The following is a 19,806-nucleotide window of genomic DNA, read 5'->3' on the forward strand; positions in this document are numbered from 1 at the left end:
AGGCGATTTTCTCAGTATTTTGATTTTCTTGCATCAGATTCCAGATTTTCAAATAGTTGTATCTCGGCCAAATATTGTCTAATCCTAACAAACATACATCAATGGAAAGCTTATTATACAGATGATGTATAAATCTCAATTTAAAAAAAAGACCCTTATGACTGCTTTTGTGGTCCAGGGTCACAAACAAGGTTATCTTTGTTTGTTTAAAACATCTAAAAGGTTAGGTAAGATGAAAGACAATCAGCAGTGATCACAGAGAAATGAACCATTTTAATGACACTTTAAACTATTCATATTTATCTCAATTAGCACGAGTTAATGAGCCGATATACTTAAACACACACAAGCTCTGAATGATGAACCCAACAAACTCTGATAATATTGAGTTTTTACGGCCCAGACCTCACAACTTCAATTACCACTGCATGTGTATGTGTGTGTAAACCTGTATATGCATGTTTGTCCTTGATGTCCATTTGTGTGTGTGTGTGTGTGTGTGTTTCCTTCATGTTCCGTCATGAATGAGATTATCTCAGCACAGGTTTCCTGACGTTCACTTTGATCTGCTCTGTCACCACAGGATGGAAAAATTCAGGAGCTTCATCAAACACACACACACACACACACACACACACACACACACACACACACACACATGTTTGTTTTTGTGAAATGTGGGGACATTCCATAGACGTAATGGTTTTTATACTGTACAAACCGTACTTTCTATCACCCTACACCTTCCCTACACCTAAACCTAGCCCTCACAGGAGACTGTGCATATCTTTACATTCTCAAAAAAACTTATTCTGTATGATTTATAAGCCTTTTGAAAAGTGGGGACATGGGCAATGTCCTCATAAGTCACCCTCTCCTTGTAATACCTATGTCATACCCATGTTATTACACACATTTGTGTCCTGATATGTCACAAAAACATGCCCACACACACACACACACACACACACACACACAAAATAGAGTGAAAATGCAGAATACTGTTTCTTAATCTCCTCAAGGGGATGAACCTCTAATACTGTCGTAGTGTTCTTCTTAAACCTTTAACAGCACATCCAAGGGTGTCACCGCTGACCGATAATATCATCTGTTTGACCTTGAACTCAGTCTTAGGTCATTTGCATATATTGAAGCCTAAAACTGACCATGGAAGAAAAGTGTTTATGCTAATGTCAGCTATAGCACCCCAGCATGTAAATCAAGCTTAAAGGGATATTTCACCCAAAAATGAAAATTCTGTCATTAATTACTTACCGTCATGTCGTTCCAAACTCACAAGTCCTTGGTTCAACTTTTGAAGACAAATTAAGATATTTTGATGAAATCCGAGAGCTTGCTGACCCTGCGTAGACAGCAACAAAACGGACACGTTCAAGGCCCAGAAATGTAGTAAGAACTTTGAAAAATAGTCCATGTGACAATAGTGGTTTAACCGTAATCGAGTTTATTCAACCGTAAACTACTTTATTCAACAATTTCTCCCCCTACATGTCAGTCTCTAATTTGTGTTCTGAAGATAAATGATGTTCGGATTGGATCGATAAAGGAATGGTTAATTAAGGTCAGAATTTTCATTTTTGGGTGAACTATACCTTTAAATTCAATAATTTGTGTTTATGTGTGTTCAAGTACATGACAGTAAAAATTCAACATAAAAAAAGCAGGTTTTTCAGGTAGCTAAAGCAAGAAATTACAGACAAAAGCAGGTCAATTTTGAGTTTTCAAGCTGTTTTGCTTAAAATAACATAAAAAAAAGCACATTTTAGTGTTTTATTACACTTTATTTGTATCTGTGGAACACCTCTTTAAAGGAGTAGTTTACTTTTAGAACAAAAATGTACAGATAATGTACTCACCCCCTTGTCATCCAAGATTTTCATGTTTTTCTTTCTTCAGTCGTAAAGAAATTGTTTTTTGAGGAAAACATTTCAGGATTTCTCTCCATGTAGTGGACTTCTATGGTGCCCACGAGTTTGAAATTCCAAAATGCAGTTTAAATGCAGCTACAAAAGGCTCTAAATGATCCCAGCTGAGGAAAGAAGGGTCTTACCTAGTGAAATGATCGATTATTTTCTAAAAACATTTACAATTAATATACTTTTAAATCTCTACACAGAATACACACAGAGCTAGACAAGATGAGCTTTTGAGGTTAAAAAGTATATAAATTGTGATTTTTTTTTTTTTTTGAAAATAACCGATCGTTTTGCTAGATAAGACCCTCCTTTCCTCAGCTGTGATCGTTTAGAGCCATTTGAAGCTGCATTTTGGAAGTTCAAACTCGGGGGCACCAATGAAATCCATTATATGGTGAGAAACCCTGAAATGTTTTCCTCAAAAAACATAATTTTCTTACGACTGAAGAAAAAAAGGCATGCACATCTTGGATGACAAGGGGGTGAGTACATTCTGTAAATTTTTGTTCTGAAAGAGAACTACTACTTTAAAGGCTGTTTTCTCAAAATGAGTTTTGACTAATGCACTGAGCCAAAAATTTCCATTTCAGTAGCATTTACATAAATCAAACTTGAGTTTTATTCCCATGTATATTCTGAAACTTTTTACAGAGGTGTCTTTTTTCTTCCATAAAACATTCACCTTTATGGTGTATTATATTCATAAAAATGTGGTAAATTAGTACATTTTTTATTTATGCAGTGATAAAAAGAGATCCAACCCCGCTTTGCAAAAACCTTGAACACTAATGTGCCAACAAAATAAACAAGAAATTTGATCCTGGCTTTATCCAATGTTTGGATTTCTGTCCCAGAATGCAAATGAATGCATATTTAAATACCTAATGCATCATTTGTCATAACTTGTAGTCATAAAATTTATAAACTTTTAAATCATTTTGATATGTTGAACTGTTGATTTCCATTAATCTTCACCTGTTTTGTTTTTCCTTAAAGGGGCTGTTTTTTACTCTCTCAGGCCTTCTAAAATGTAGATATGTTTTTCTTCATCAGAACTGATTTGAAGAAACTTGAGTTGAGGTCAAAAGTTTACATACACCTTGCAGAATCTGCTAAATGTTAATTATTTTACCAAAATAAGATGGATCATATAAAATGCATGTTATTGTTTATTTAGCACTGACCTAAATAAAATATTTAACATAAAAGATGTTTACATATAGTCCACAAGAGAGAATAATAGTTGAATTTATACCCTGACCCTGTTCAAAAGTTTACATCCCCTTGATTCCCAATACTGTGTTGATACCTGAATGATCCACAGCTGTTTAACATATTTTGTCTTCTGGGAAACATGTAACTATCTTTTGTAGCCTCTGAAGGGCAGTGCTAAATGAAAAAATATGGTGTTTAAGCAGAATAATAAAAATGCACACCTGCAAAATGCTGGAAAATCAAAAAAATGTGGGACCTGGAGGATTTTTCTGAAGAAGAGCAGGCAGTTTTACTGTTCCGGACAAACAAGGGACTTATGAACATCTATCGCTAAACAACAAAACAAAACAAAAAAGCATCTGTGGGTCATTCGGGTTACAACACAGTATTAAGAATCCAGGGGATGTAAACTTTTGAACAGGGTAATTTTTATAAATTCAACTATTATTTTCTCTTGTGGACTGTATATGTGAACATCTTTTATGTAAAATATCTTTATCAGGTCAGTAATAAATAAACAATAATATGCATTATGTATGATCCCTCTTATTTTGGTCAAATAATGAACATTTTGCAGATTCTGAAAGGGGGGGGTGTAAGCTTTTGACCACAACTGTACATCACTTGGATCCTCTGCAGTGAATGGGTGCCGTCAGAATGAGAGTCCAAACAGCTGATAAAAACATCACAATAATCCACACCACTCCAATCCATCAGTTAACATCTAGTGAAGTGAAAAGCTGCATGTTTGTAAGAAACAAATCCATCAAGTCGTTTTAATTTTAAACTGTGACTTCTGGCTAAAATATTAGTCTATAATCCATAATAATGCTTCCTCGAGAAAAAAAAAATACACCAACATATTGGTTTATGACTGTTTTTCCTCATAAATAGTGCTTAAACAGTGTACTCTCATGATTCAGACGAGATTGCTTTTTCAGTGGAAAAAAGCAATGTTATGAATGGCGGGCTTGTATTTTAGCTGGAAGCAACAGTTTGAAGTTAAAAATGTCTTGATGGATTTGTTTCTTACAAACACACAGCTTTTCGCTTCACAAGATGTTAACTGATGGACTAGAGTCGCGGATTAGTGTGACGTTTTTATCAGCTGTTTGAAAAAAGAAGATAAAGAAAAATCTGTTCTCTACTTGTTACTAAAAACAAGGTGAAATATTTCTGGCCTGTAGTTATCTTGTTTATTTGCTACCGCGATGCTCATGCAAAACTGTTTCAAAGAATCAATTCTGTGAACTTCACAAACTTGCAATTTTGCTGCGTTTTGTCTACAATGTAGCTCAGTCTGTGCGCGCGCTCTCTGATCCTCAAACTACAGTATATAATGGCGATACCATATGACAACGCCGAGTGCTTTCTCACGCTCTACTGCAACCTACAGCTGAACTGTGCTGTTGTAAGTGCACACTTGTGAGGATTAAGTGCACTTTCACACACTCAGCAGTGAGCGTCAGTTGCTGGAGTGCTCTCACAGCGCATGGAAGGAGAACCAGAGAACGTTCAAGTTATTCTTGCTGATTCAGCCACTCCAAAAGAGACACTGAATGGTTGAGCATACATGTGTTAATGTCCGTTTTCCCCATTCAGCTCGTTTTCTTAGCCTGCAGCAGTGCACTGTGGGAGAGAGACTCGGTGGTTAGAGCTGAGAGGGATTTGTGTGCGTCTGTGGGGTCTGATCCTGATCTTTGGCGGTGAGGGGCCGACCGGCTCTGGTTTGTCTGAGTGGCCTCTGTGTGCCTCTCCGTCTCCTTGACAACCACCTGTGAATGAGCGGGAGTCTTATCAGTCAGCAGACAGCATCTTTCAGGCGGTGCACAGCCACAGTCACGTCTGTCTAGCGCTCGCTCGCTAGCTCTCACTCTTGCTGGATGTGCTGAACCAGGGGTCTCAACCGGCGGGTCATGACCCCAGAAAGAATAGCATAATATAAAGAGGACAAACACCTTTAATAAGAAGCTGTTAATATGCCTTCCATAAAAACTACTCGTAATATTTTAGCAAAAATTTGAGTATTTGTTTATTCTTTTCTACAGCAAATTTTGATTTGGTCTTAGTCATAGGCTTTTGACTAAAATGCCATTTAGTTTTAGCCATAATCTACAGTAGCATTTCTCTAAAAGTTAAAAACTCATTGCATAGGTTTGATATTAAGATTTTATCATGACAGACACAGATTTGAATGCATAGACACATTTAGACATGCCTTTATATTAAAATTTAATGAAACAACATTTTTTATAAAGAAACAAGAACATGGTCTCATTTTCAATGAAATGACAATGGTTATAGGCAGGGGCGCTCCTAAAAAGGGGGGGGGGGGGGGGTTAGGACAATTCTAAGGGCCCAAGCCCTTTAGGGGCCCCCAGAGATCTGCTTTGGTGTGGTGGAGGGGCCCAACCTCATATTTTGTCATAGAGCCCAAAATTGCGAGCGGCGCCCCTGGTTATAGGCCAATTATGCCGTCTTCTTTCTTTCATTTATATAAATAAATTTAATCTTTATTAGGGCTACTAAAGTGATTCAGTCAAGAGCAGTCACTGATTTTCTGTCTTTCTTTTGTTGCTTAATTAACATCAATGCCACAGACAATAGCAACTAAACTAGGCTGCTGTCCCTTTAAAGGAGAATTTCACTTCCAGAACAAAAATATACAGATAATGTACTCACCTCCTCGTCATCCAAGATGTTCATGTCTTCTTTTGTTTTTATGTTTTTAGAGGAAAACTTTTGAGGATCTTTCTTCATATAGGGGACTTCTATGGTGCCCCGGGTTTCAACTTCCAAAATGCAGATTAAATGCGGCTGTAAACGATCCCAGCCGAGGAAGAAGGGTCTTATCTAGCAAAGCGATTGGTTGTTTATTTATTTTTTATTTATACACTTTTTAACCACAAACGCTAGTCTTGTCTTGCTCTCCCTGAACTTTGTTTTTTTTTTTTTCAGTTCAAGACAGTTAGGGTATATCAAAAATTTCCCATGTCATTTTCTTCCTCAACTTTAAAATCATTGTTTTACCTTTTTTTAAGGGTGTTTGATCTTCTTTGTCTGTTCACTTCTTTATGTACTTCTGGAGGGAAGTAGAATGATTTTTAAATGATTTTTGAAGTTGAGGGGGAAAAAAGGTTTTTGACGTACCCTAACTGTCTTGAACGGGGGAAAAAAAGTTCAGGCAGAGCAAAACAAGACGAGCGTTTGAGGTTAGAAAAGTATATGAATTGTCATTTAAAAAAAAAAAAATAACCAATTGTTTTGCTAGATAAGACCCTTCTTTCTCAGCTGGGATCATTTGCTACCACATTTGGGATTGTTTAAACTGCATTTTGGAAGTTCAAACTCGGGGCACCATAGAAGTCCACTATATGTATTTACATTGTTCTGATAATTCTGTTGTTGTCACATTCACACAAAGACTGTGGATGTTAAGGAGGAGCAGCATTTGAATCACTGTTTGTCTATAGATCGCTATGTTCTACTATGATCTACAGAGAGTCTACTGTGGTCTCTACTCTTCATACAACCCTTTATGTGTTTGTGTGTGTGTTTTTGCAGGACCCAGTGGTTTCTTCAGAATCTTTCAGTAGTTTTGGTTGGAGATCTGAATAATTTAGCGATCAGTGCATGGACTGTCACACTTCTGCTTATGTCTGCCAGATGAATCAAATCAGTGTGTCTCACTGTGTTTCTACTGTAGGATCTGTGTGTGAACACTGAAATGAGATCCAGTGAAGAGAATACAGAGGAGCCTGCCCTGTGAAGTCCCAAAGCTTTTGTGTATGTGTGTGTGTCGTGGAAATCGACAGCAGTGTTGTTTTGTTCTAGTATTCTTTTTGTCTGTTCACAGTCTGTCTGTCCTACTCTTTCAGTGTCTCTCTCTCTCTTCCCAGAGGTAAGCGGATAATGAGAAGCTAATTTATGAGATGAAAGGAAATCACAGGCTAGAACAACTTTTGCTGTGATATATTATTTCGCGTCTGTGTTCACCTGTCATTTTCAACCGCTTGAACGTTCTTGACTGTGCCACCAGTTATAGCCGCCGCCTTTTATTGTTTATTTTTTGAACACGCTTTTCTAACCGTGCAGCCTTCAAAACTTCAGCGATCAGACAAAAAATCAACAGCCTATAGCCTAATGCACAGATCTCATATTTTCAATTCACTTTAGTTATTTGTAGAACACAATTCTCAACACATATTGTTCTAAAGCAGCTTTATAAAAGAAATTATTAAGCTAAAAGCAACACCCAGTGTCATGGCTTCAATTTCCAAGAAATGCATGAGCTGCCCCAATGTACACTTGAGTTCAAAAGTTTACATACACCTCGCAGAATCTGCAAAATGTTAATTATTAAAAAAAAAAAAACGAGGGATCGTACAAAATGCATGTTATTTTTTTATGTAAGTACTGGCCTGAATAAGGTATTTCACATAAAAGATCTTAACATATAGTACATAAGCGAAAATACCAGTTGAATTTATAAAAATGACCCTGTTCAAAAGTTTTCATACACTAGATTTTTAAAACTGTGTTGTTACCTGAATATTCCACAGCTGCTTTTTTTTAATTGTTCATGAATCTCTTGTTTGTCCGGAACAGTTAAACTGCCTGCTGTTCTTAATAAAAATCCTTCAGGTCCCACTGATTCTTTGGTTTTTCAGCATTTTTGTGTATTTGAACTCTTTCCAACAATGACTGTTGAAGATCCATCTTTTCACACTGAGGACAACTAAAGGACCCATATGCAACTATTACAGAAGGTTCAAACGCTCACTGATGCTCCAGAAGAAAAAACATGCACTAGGAGCCGGGGGTTAAAACTTTTTGAATTTAAAGATCAGGATAAATTTTACTTATTTTGTCTCCTGGGAAACATATAAGTAGCTTCTAAAGGGCAGAACTAAATGAAAAAAAAAAAAAAACCCAGATATTTAGGCAAAATAAGAAAAATTTAAACATCACATTCTGTTCAAAAGTTTACACTTCTGGCTCTTAATGCATTGTTTTTAAGAATCAAGTGTATGTAAAGTTTTGAACAGGTCCATTTTTAGAAATAAAAACAATATTATTTTCCCTTATGGACTATATGTAAACATATTATATTTGAAATGTCTTATTCAGGTCCGTACTAAATAAAAAATGACGTGCATTTTGTAGGATCCCTCTTATTTTGGTTAAATAATGAACATGAAGCAGATTCTGCAAGGTGTATGTACATTTTGACCTCAACTGTATGCTTTGAATGCAATGCAAGTTGCTCACAAATGAATCCTCTGTAGTGAATGGGTGCCGTCAGAATGAGAGTCAAAACAGCTGATAAAAACATCACAATAATCCATAATAATGCTTCCTCCAGTGAAAAAGTCCATCTCCTGTTTTCCTCTCACATCAAAATCCACCAACATATTTTTTCGGTTGTAAATGGTGCTTGATCTGTGCATATCTCTCTCCTGATTCAGACTATATTACTTTTTAACTGACAGAGGACTCATATTTTAGTTGAAGCAATGATTTGAAGTTATAAACATCTTAATTATGAATGTGTTTCTTACAAACACTCGAGATGTTAACTGATGGACTGGAGTGGTGTGGATTATTGTGGTGTTTTTATTAGCTGTTTGGATTCTCATTCTGAGGGCACCCATTCACTGCAGAGGATCCATTGGTGAGCAAGTGATGCTAAATTTCTCCAAATCTGTTCTGATGAACAAACAAACGCATCTACATCTTGGATGGCCTGAGGGTGAGTAAATTTTCAGCAAATTTTAATTGTTGGGTGCAAATTTTAATTCTTGGTGCAAATGGTTTTATTTAACACAGTCATTCTGAAGAAAATAAAAACATGCATGACAAATACAATGACAAATGTAAATATTGGAGCTCTGCTTTAGTGTAAAACTAGTCTGATAAACCTACTACAGTTTATTGTGTTGTTAAAAATAATCATAGTACACAAATGGAAAGAATAAGAGAAAATCACTTGCTGCTTTTAATTTTTCTTTTTTTTTTATATATATATCTCACTGTGTACATGAATAATTCTTTGAAAAACCTGAAGCGGTGTTTACCTAATTGAAAAATGCTTAAAGGCTGCATGCTGTTTTTTATTTAATTTGCTAATGAATAATATTTATTTTTGAAAACATAACTGTTAATTAGCACATTAGTTTTTGCCGTGGTACTGAAATTTATATCAAGAATTTTTTAGATGTCTGTCACATGTTTAGATACATTTTAGATTCAGAACCACATCTGCAACTGGATGCGGACGGTGTTTTTTGACATTCATATGGAAGAAACAAGATTTGATTTGTACCAGATATTGCTAGAAATATTGGTTGACAGAGTAAATACGGTCAAAAAATGCCTCAAAATGCCAAGTAGCGAGAAAATGAAGACAAATCCAGACAAATGAAGCACAACTGCTCGAAATAGCACTGCTCATGAATAACTTTACGATATTACCTGAAAAGAGAGTGCTGTATTGATCTGTGATGTTGTGTTAGCGTTGGGAAATTGAGCCGCCCACTTACTGAACTCGGACAGTGAATTGAGGGTCTTTTAGCTGAAGTGGCTGTAATATTGCATTACACAATTGGGTTTAAAGTCTATGAATAGTTCAGTTATATTTAGCTTGCTGTTCCCAAAGGAATTAGGTTTGTAGGAGTGTTTGTACCTTAAATGTTACAGGTTCGGTACGACTTGAGCTCTTTATTAGCACAGAGAATAGAAGTAAGTTAATTTTTACCTCAGTGAACACACATTTTGCATAAAAAAATTTAATCATCTGTAAGGGTGGCTTCCAACAGTGGTTCAGGCTGTAGGACTGCCGAAGGACTAAAGAAATGTTATCAGCACGATGGTATAAGTCTGTACATTTCTAGTCTAATACCACCCACTGCCACTTATACCAACGACGGAAATAAGCGCAGTTATAATAGCTAAATATGTGGGAGAGCGTTGCTATTGAGTGACTATATTGTATTGCAATAGGTAGCACATCAATGTTAATGTTGAATCAAGACTAGTTAGCATCTCATTTATCATTAAAATGGTTTAATAACAATATTTCGTTATGGTTACGTTAAAATTGGTTACAAAATAGATGAAGGATGGCAAAAATAGACAGTTAACTGTACCCAACATGTATGTGAAATGTTACCTGAGAGAGAGAAAAGAAAGAGAAAGAGAGGAGGGGGGTGTAGAGAGAGAAAGAGAGCAGAGCCCCAAGAAGAGAGCTTCAGCAAAGAAAGGAAGAGCAAGGTAAAGAGAAGGGGGGCAGAGCAACAGTTACAATCTCCTTTTATACTTTCCTTGACCATGTGACTAAAACCCAAATGTGAGACATTCAAACTGACCAATCAGCAAATTACAGCTTCACCCTCTGTAAAGGTGTTACAATCAGCAGACCCCCGATGTATGCACATTTTGGCCTACAGGCCTTGATCACTATCAGCTCCTCTGTGTCCTCAGGAGTGCCAAATGGCCCTTTTGTTGCAGAAGAAGTGTTTGGGGCAGGAAAGCAGAAGTCTTTGATCATTTTCAACCTTACAGACGCCCCTTGGCACCGTTGGCCACACCTAAAAGAGGCAAAAGGTGACATAGTCCATAGAAACATGCTTTCTGTTGTGTGCAGATGTCATCTTCAGACTTCTAGTCCAGGCTTGCTGCAATTGCAGTTGGTCAGTCTTTGTTTTCCCTTCAGCTTTGTGTGAGAGAACTTCATCGAATGGTATTGCACCTTTCTTTGATATGCAAATTGTCCATTAAATACTTCACAACTCCACACGAGCAGGAACTGAAGACTGTGGAACACCCTTGTTTCTCTTTCTGAGGCAGGACACAGGAGGTGAATGCGTGCAGCAGGGACCCTGTAATTCCAAAAGATCATATGGCACAACAAACAGCAAAGATATACACGGCATTTGTCAATGATGTGGTCAGATTGAATTTGTCTCTGGCAAAAAGCCCTTAATTTAAATTGATGTATTTAAAAAGATGGTCAAGGTAAGAACAAAAGATAATCTGAAAAGCTCTGTTTTTGGAAACATTAAAATAAATTGCATTATAACAACATCAACAATTATTGATTTCAACACCCCTTCATCAATAAGAGTATCAGCAAAATATTCAGTGTAACCAAATACAGAAATTAAATTGTCCACAAACAATCATTGTTGCAACTAAAATGGACAACATATGAAGAAGCAGCAATGAAATTAGTTTCAGAAATGTTTCAAAAGCATACATGATATGTCAATGCAAATTTACATTTTGCATTTTAAGCAACTTGGTGAGACAAATGGTAGCTAAATGATTAAGCAAATTAAAAGAAAAACAAAACAAACAATAACTGGATGAAATATGCTATTAAAGTACATTTTAAGGCAGTATCAGACAGATGTAGATTTCACTCTGTGTGTGAAGATCAGGTGAGGTTATATGTGTCTGTACTTAGCTGTGGCTATGTGTCAGTATAATCATGCTCCAAACAAAGGCATGGAAGTTTTACAATTGTGATGCAAATTTGGTCCTGTTATATCAGGGAGCCAGCATGGGAATGTGAGTATGAGGTGTGGTCTGGCTCAAAATACTTCCACATCAATGCCTTTCATTTTTGTTAAGCATGATAAAGTGCAAAGTTCAGAGGGAATGAAACCTGCTGTGAGGAAGGCATTTTCATTGTTAAGACAATTGTGAAATCACACTGTGGCCACATGGCATTTCTATGCTCCTGTACATGGATCACTGCAGCTATATCTAAAATAGCAGAGTGTACCAATTAGGAGGCAAACAAATTCAACACACATGCAACATAAAGATGCCAGTATTACAATTATTCCAACTTTACACAAGACGCATGGTCTAGTATGCATGTAGCATCTACAACCTTTTACCTAAGTGTTTCACACACTTACAGTAAAGCAGTCATGTTTTTAAAGAATAAACTCAACTAGTCTGTGTGTACATGTAGTATCACAAACAACTGTACTGTGTGGTCTATACTCACAATGTGTTTAGCACAATTACTAACTTGAAAATACAAACAGGATCCTTGAAATTGGGAGGTTTACATATTAAACGCATTGCTATTAGGCTGCTAACCCACTAGCAAGTGAAGTCAATAGCTGGAGGCCTTGCATGAATAATGCGGTCAATTCACTAAGAGCTTTACTTGAGGATGACTTTTTACACGTAAACCACTGATCTTTGACTTTAGAAAGTGATATCCTATGTTTCAGAAAGTAAGGTGGAGGTCTACCCCTACCCAGTGACCAGCATTTTTCCTCTGTATGGCCTCTTTTGTGACAGGAACTACAAAACCTGCTATCTTTGCCACAGGGTTGTTTGCTGCGTTCTCCTGGAATTTGAGGATTTTCATAAATCTCAAATGCTTCCTTTACACCATGCGTTCTGGTACATGACTCTGCGCTATTGTGGTGCTGCATCACCTTAAGAACTGAAATTGGCACACTTTCATGAGCACTGGCACATGCTTCCTCTGTACTAAATGCTTCAAAATCATCACAGCAAGTCACTTCCTCTAAGTGAACATGCTTTTTTGCCCCATCGCTGTTAAGCATTTTGGGAGACATCAACTTTTGTGCATTCAGCTTAGCCTTGAGATCTGCAATGGTGCCCTTGTGATTTTTACACTTTTCACTCAGGGCCAACTGTTCAGCTAGTAATGTATCTAACTGTGATTGAAGATCCTGAATCTTTGCCTCTGACTTTTGTGCTTCTGCATTTTTTGAATGCAATTCTTTACATTTAGCATCTATACTTGAAGATAGATGTGTCATCAAATCACGTAGCCGAGTACAGCTTATGAAGTTTAAAGCCTCAATTATTTCACCATGTTTTGATTTCTTTTGATGTTTGCCAAATGCATTCCACCAATTAAGCATTTCAACATCTGAACATCGATTATCAATAAATTCTTTCTTAAGTTTGCATAAGGTAGGTTCAACTTTTTCGCTCCATAAAGCAAACAATATGTCACTTTTGTTAGAAATTTTCCCTTCCATCCCCGAGGAGATAATCTGAATGTTGTCGGACTGTACAGTAATGGGAATATTAAAGCTACTCACAACTTTCTCATTTCTATATCATACAAAATAGAGAATGAAAACATACTTACCCACTCCGTAGTAAGAAGCTTTTATCTATCCACAAGATCAACTGTGAAAAATATCCACACTCTGATGACCGACCAAAGTAAATCTCAGAAAATTCACTGCAAGGGATCCCGGGTTTCGGCACCATCTGTAAGGGTGGCTTCCAACAGTGGTTCAGGCTGTAGGACTGCCGAAGGACTAAAGAAATGTTATCAGCACGATGGTATAAGTCTGTACATTTCTAGTCTAATACCACCCACTGCCACTTATACCAACGACGGAAATAAGCGCAGTTATAATAGCTAAATATGTGGGAGAGCGTTGCTATTGAGTGACTATATTGTATTGCAATAGGTAGCACATCAATGTTAATGTTGAATCAAGACTAGTTAGCATCTCATTTATCATTAAAATGGTTTAATAACAATATTTCGTTATGGTTACGTTAAAATTGGTTACAAAATAGATGAAGGATGGCAAAAATAGACAGTTAACTGTACCCAACATGTATGTGAAATGTTACCTGAGAGAGAGAAAAGAAAGAGAAAGAGAGGAGGGGGGTGTAGAGAGAGAAAGAGAGCAGAGCCCCAAGAAGAGAGCTTCAGCAAAGAAAGGAAGAGCAAGGTAAAGAGAAGGGGGGCAGAGCAACAGTTACAATCTCCTTTTATACTTTCCTTGACCATGTGACTAAAACCCAAATGTGAGACATTCAAACTGACCAATCAGCAAATTACAGCTTCACCCTCTGTAAAGGTGTTACAATCAGCAGACCCCCGATGTATGCACATTTTGGCCTACAGGCCTTGATCACTATCAGCTCCTCTGTGTCCTCAGGAGTGCCAAATGGCCCTTTTGTTGCAGAAGAAGTGTTTGGGGCAGGAAAGCAGAAGTCTTTGATCATTTTCAACCTTACAATCATGTATTTATTTCTTTTGCAAACTGAAGGATGAGTCATAATTATTTTCTGTTAATAGACTCAAAGATAATCTTAATTTAAATTACATTTTTCCATATGCACACAATTGAATGTTTATTTATTATTCCATGTATGTCATTTCATTCTTTCTCTTTGATCCACAGACAATAATACACATTGTTCTTGCAGCTGAGGGAAGACGGAGAGTATGTATCCATCCTTAGGCTCCAGTAACAAAAGAGGCAATGCATGCTTTAAAACTAAAAGAAAAAACATTGCTTTTATATTATTTATTTATTATTCTGGCTTAAATGAACCTCTCTTTACTTGAGGGATTTGATCCATTCCTTCCTGCATGCAAATGAGCTCCAAGGAACCAGGAGTTCAATTAATTTCCATGTTTCCAGCATCTGAGCTCAGAGATTTACCTAAGCTCTCTCTCTCTCTCTGTCTTTCTCTCTCTCTATCTCTATCTCGCTCAGCCACACCCTTCATTATATGTGCCAGCACAGGTGTGAAGAGACAAAAAGGTCAAAAGATAAAACCAAAGATGGATCAGTATGAGATTAGGCAAAGAACAATCCGAGAGAAAAGGTTGCGCTTGCACATGAGAAAGTTTTGTAAATTAATGTGCAAAAAAGAAAAGACAGAAATGGATCTGAACTCTGGTCACGTGTTGAGGAGTAACTTGAATAAATTTTTCAGTCTTGTCCTGTGACAAGAAAACTAGTGCTGGTTTTGATGTTGTATTGCACACAAAGCCTCACAGGTGGGTAAAGTAAGACCTTAATCAAACATGCTCTCTGAAACAGACTTTTGGATGAGACTATTAGAAAGTCTGATTCATTTTAGCAAATTTATTGGTTTGGACTGTATTTCAGTGATTTGATTCATTCAAATGGCTCAGTCGAATGAACTGGTTTACTGGTTAATTCACCAATTCATATGAATCATTTATTGTTATTAAAATTACAGTAATAGTGTGAAACCATTTAAAATAACTGTTTGTTATTTTAATTTATTTAAAAAAAAAATTATTCCTGTATTTTCAGATAAGAATTTACTGTATCTAATCCACCTTATTCTTCAACACAGAAGTAAATGTATGGGTGAGACTTCCTGTTCATTTACAGTTGATGTCAAAAGTTTACATCCCCCTTTCAGAATCTGCAAAATGTTAATTATTTTACCAAAGTAAGAGGGATCATACAAAATGCATGTTATTGTTTATTTAGTACTGACATGAATAAGATATTTCACATAAAAGATGTTTAGAAATGTATAATTAGAATTTATAAAAATGACCTGTGACGGTGCAAACAGAGACAAGGAAGCAAATGCAGTGAAATGGATGTTTATTGAAGACAAACAAGGTGAACAAACTCCAACGTGGTGCGATCTCTCGGCTGGGTGACACAGGGGCTTGATGGCTGCAGTGACGTGGCGTGATGATCCCGTGAAGGTGAGTAAATCCAGATGAAACACTGACGAAATACACATCCAACTGAGACGAAGACACGACCAACACAATCCCGACACGAACCCAATCCAGAATGAACTATCGACAGAGGAGATGAAAACGAGGTGAGAATATATAGCCGGAGATGATGAGATGCACCTGTGGAGGACTGATTGGCAGCGTGCTGGGGAGCATGACGTAACACACACACACAACACATGATCACGAGACAGAGAAAAACACAACAGATGCATGTACCGTGACATGACCCTGTTCAAAAGTTTCCATACTTGACTCTTAATACTGTGTTGTTACCTGAATGATCCACAGCTGTTCATAAATCCCTTGTTTGTCCTGAACAATTAAACTACCTGCTGTTCTTCAGAAAAATCCTTCAGGTTCCACGTATTCCTTGGTTTTCCAGCATTTTTGTGTATTTGAACCCTTTCCAACAATGACTGTATGATTGTTAGATCCATCTTTTCACTCTGGGGACTCATATGCAACTATTACAGATGGTTCAAACACTTACTGATGCTCCAGAAGGAAAATACGATGCATTAAGAGCCAGGTGTGAAAAAGGAAAGGGTTCAAATACACAAAAATGCTGGAAAACCAGAGAATTTGTGGGACCTGAAGGATTTTTCTGAAGAACAGGGGGCAGTTTAACTGTTCAGGACAAGCAAGGGACTCACTAAACAAAAAAACAGCTGTGGATCATTCAGGTAACAACACAGTATTAGGAATCAAGTGTATGTAAACTTTTGAACAGGATCATTGTTATAAATTCAACTATTATTTTCTCTTGTGGACTATTATAAATGTTTTTTTTTAATGTAAAATGTCTTATTCAGGTCAGTACTAAATAAACAATAACATGCATTTTGTATGATTTTGCTAAAATAATTAACATTTTGCAGATTCTGAAAGGGGGGTGTAAACATTTGACCTTAACTGTAGCAGCTATAGGGAAGTAGCAAGAAGAAGAATAACGTGCAGTAAACGGTAAGGCTGTTTGCACTACAAACCAGTGAGTTCATAATTAAGGTAATACATTAAAGTAATATGGTAAAACACACCAATTTGCAATATCAAATAGCAAAACAAGCTGTTTTGTACAGTTAAAAAATGAACGCGGATGAGACCGGAAGCCAGACCCATAAAATGTACAAATGGCCGCACCCACTCTTGCGCAAAAAAATAAGCTGGATAGCCATACAAAATTAGAACTGCTGATGTAAAAGACGCATCACTGTAATCATCTGTATGCTCCTTTTACTGACTTCAATATAGTCAGCTAAACTTATAGTGTTGACTAACGTTACTTTTTTGGTAAGACAGAGTTTAAGAGTTTCCCCTAAACCGATTTCCACACGATTTCCACACGTGAGCTTGTGTATGAAATTATATTTCACCGGTGTTCTGTGACCTACAGCGCTTTTCTCTGAAGCCCGTTCTTCATTAAGCAGTCATCTCTCTCCTTTCACACATCTAGAAATATCCTCCGTGTGTGCCTGGTTGGCTGGCTGTTGTGGGGGGCTTTGAGATGTGAGAAAATGAAACTAAACTTAGCGGCAGTACATCAGACAGAACATTTACCCTGTATATGTGTTTATAGCCTAGCGTTCGCCCGTGCGTCAGCGTCTGCTCGAACCCAACGCTTCTTTCTGTGTGTTTACCGAAGGATGTTCATGTTTGATATTAATTCATTTGCTGAAATTCTCAGCATACGGCGTGGATGTTTATAAAAAGCTTGTGTTTGGCTTCCTTGATGTCTAGTGTCTCGATTAAAACGGTAAAAGAGTTTCACGAGATGAATTAAAGGGATAGTTCACCCAAAATGACTAATATGTCTTAATTTATTGAATATGACTGAATATGTTCTATATCTATTAGTTTGCAACTGGAAAGAAAGCTATTTTCTGTAAGAGACTTAGGATTCGTTAGCCATTATCCACCTTTTCCCTTTAGGGTTGCCAGGTCTTCACAAAAAACACCCATTTCCTACCCAAAACTAGCCCAGTTGTATTCCGGTGGTTAAAATACACGTTTTTGTCGAGATTACCTGGTAAAATTTGCATTCCAGTGTCTAAATATAGCGTTTTTGAGGTCGCTTTAACCCACATCAACAGTGTTAAAATGCCCAATACTGCAGGAAAACCGCAGACTTGGCCACACTGCTTCCGTTTGGTCTCCACCTAAATGTATGCTAAAATGGGGTAAAAAGATTGACTGAATTAAATGAAATGAAACTTTTTTAATATAATAAATATAGAAATGTATGGGTTAAATTAAGATAGAAACACCAGATTTGACCAGAAACATTGGAAATGTAAAGCATCTTTTCTTTAAACAGCTGGTTTCGTCTGGCAAGAGGAGAACTGGTTCCAACTGAGCCTGGTTTCTCCCAAGGTTTTTTCTCCATTTCTGTCACCTGTGGAGTTTTGGTTCCTTGCCGCTGTCGCCTCTGGCTTGGGGTTGGAGTTGGGGACACTTTCCAGCGATATTGTATACTATTTGAACTGAATGATCATATCACTGAATTCACTGATGAACTGCCTTTAACTGAAAATTGATTGTTTACAATAATGCGTTACTTACACACTATTGTCCTGTTTAAATACTGTGAAGTTGCTTTGACACAATCTGTATTGTTAAAAGCGCTATATAAATAAAGGTGACTTGACTTGACTTTAGAGGACTTGCCAGTTTAGGAAAAACTAAGAATAAGAAATTGCAGCAGTCAACGGTGAAAATATTTGCCCTACAAACCACTGTGTTTATCACTACGATATTATATTAAAATAATAATGATAACAGATACCAATTTGCAATGTCATCATGAAGTATAAAAGACGGAGTTTTTATACAAATAAGTGGAAACTGATGAAACCGGAAGCCTCACACATTCAGTTTACAAATGGCCGCTCCTGTTCTTACATTAAGAATAGGTGAAGGATGAAAAAACTGCTCAAACTTCATTGCTTCTTGAATGTAGCATGACATGTTTTTTTATTTTTAAAGCTAGTTGGGGGGTTCTCAGTGAATAACGACTTGTTGGTCTATTTCTCACAAAATATTATTCTAAAGACAGAGTGTACGTTTTTATGGGATTTTATGAATTGCTTGATGGTAATTGCAGCTTGAACATTTTGCAAAACATCTCCTTTTGTGTTCCACAGAAAAGAAAGTCAGAAAGATTTGGACCAAACATGCGGGTGAGTAAATTATCAAAAATGCTTCATTTATAGGATTTACAGCAGTATTTGTAGTTGCATTACAAACTCTTGATTCCTTCTTTCACTGTTTTGCTATTAAATATCTGTAGATGTTGAGAATGAGTTTATATATTAGGGAAGTATTATCTAAATTGCTTTTTGCCACTTAAACCAGGATAAGAGACTGCACAAATATTGGGACAGGACCTACATTTACCTACCGAAATACTTTGTCCAGCTCACTACAGTTATTTTAGTCACAGGATCCTCACAGATGGACGCTCTGAAAAACTGAACTCTTTTCAGAAGTTCCAAATGTATTTTTTCAGTCCATTTCACACAGTTGTTTGACTAACCCATCGTTTTTTAATGTCCAGGTGTCTGGATTTATTTGATGCAGTGATTTATTTTATTCAAATACAGATCCTTTTACATATGCTAATTCATGACTTTTATTTCAGAGTTGTTTTTACTGTTGTAATTTAGCTTTAAAGTCTATAATAGGCTTTAAAGCCTTAGGTTTCATTGTAACAGCTTACCCCCACACAGTTCGACCACATTCCCCAGACCTAGTGGTTAAAGTGTGTTAAATTATGTCATGATCTGGACTGTGGGGCTTCCCTCAGCCACCTGAGGTCGCTGTTCCCTTTCCTTGCACTGCACTTCCCTGATTGTTCACTCCTGTCGTGTCATTAGCAGCTCATCATCTCACACCTGTTCACAATTACTCAGACTATAAGAAACTCTCATTTCCCACTCATCATGGTGTCTGCATTGTCTTCGTATGTGTGTCTCTGGCTCCTGGATCTCCTGATCGTGTTTTCGGTTCTGTTTACTTTCTTTTGGTTCTAGTCGTGTCTGTGCCGTGTTGGCCTTTTGTTTGTTCTGTTTTATTGTGTTTTGTTTCATTAAAATCCTTCCCCTGCATTTGGAC

Source organism: Garra rufa, chromosome 17, assembly GCF_049309525.1.
Source record: "Garra rufa chromosome 17, GarRuf1.0, whole genome shotgun sequence".
In the NCBI taxonomy this organism is placed as follows: domain Eukaryota; kingdom Metazoa; phylum Chordata; class Actinopteri; order Cypriniformes; family Cyprinidae; genus Garra; species Garra rufa.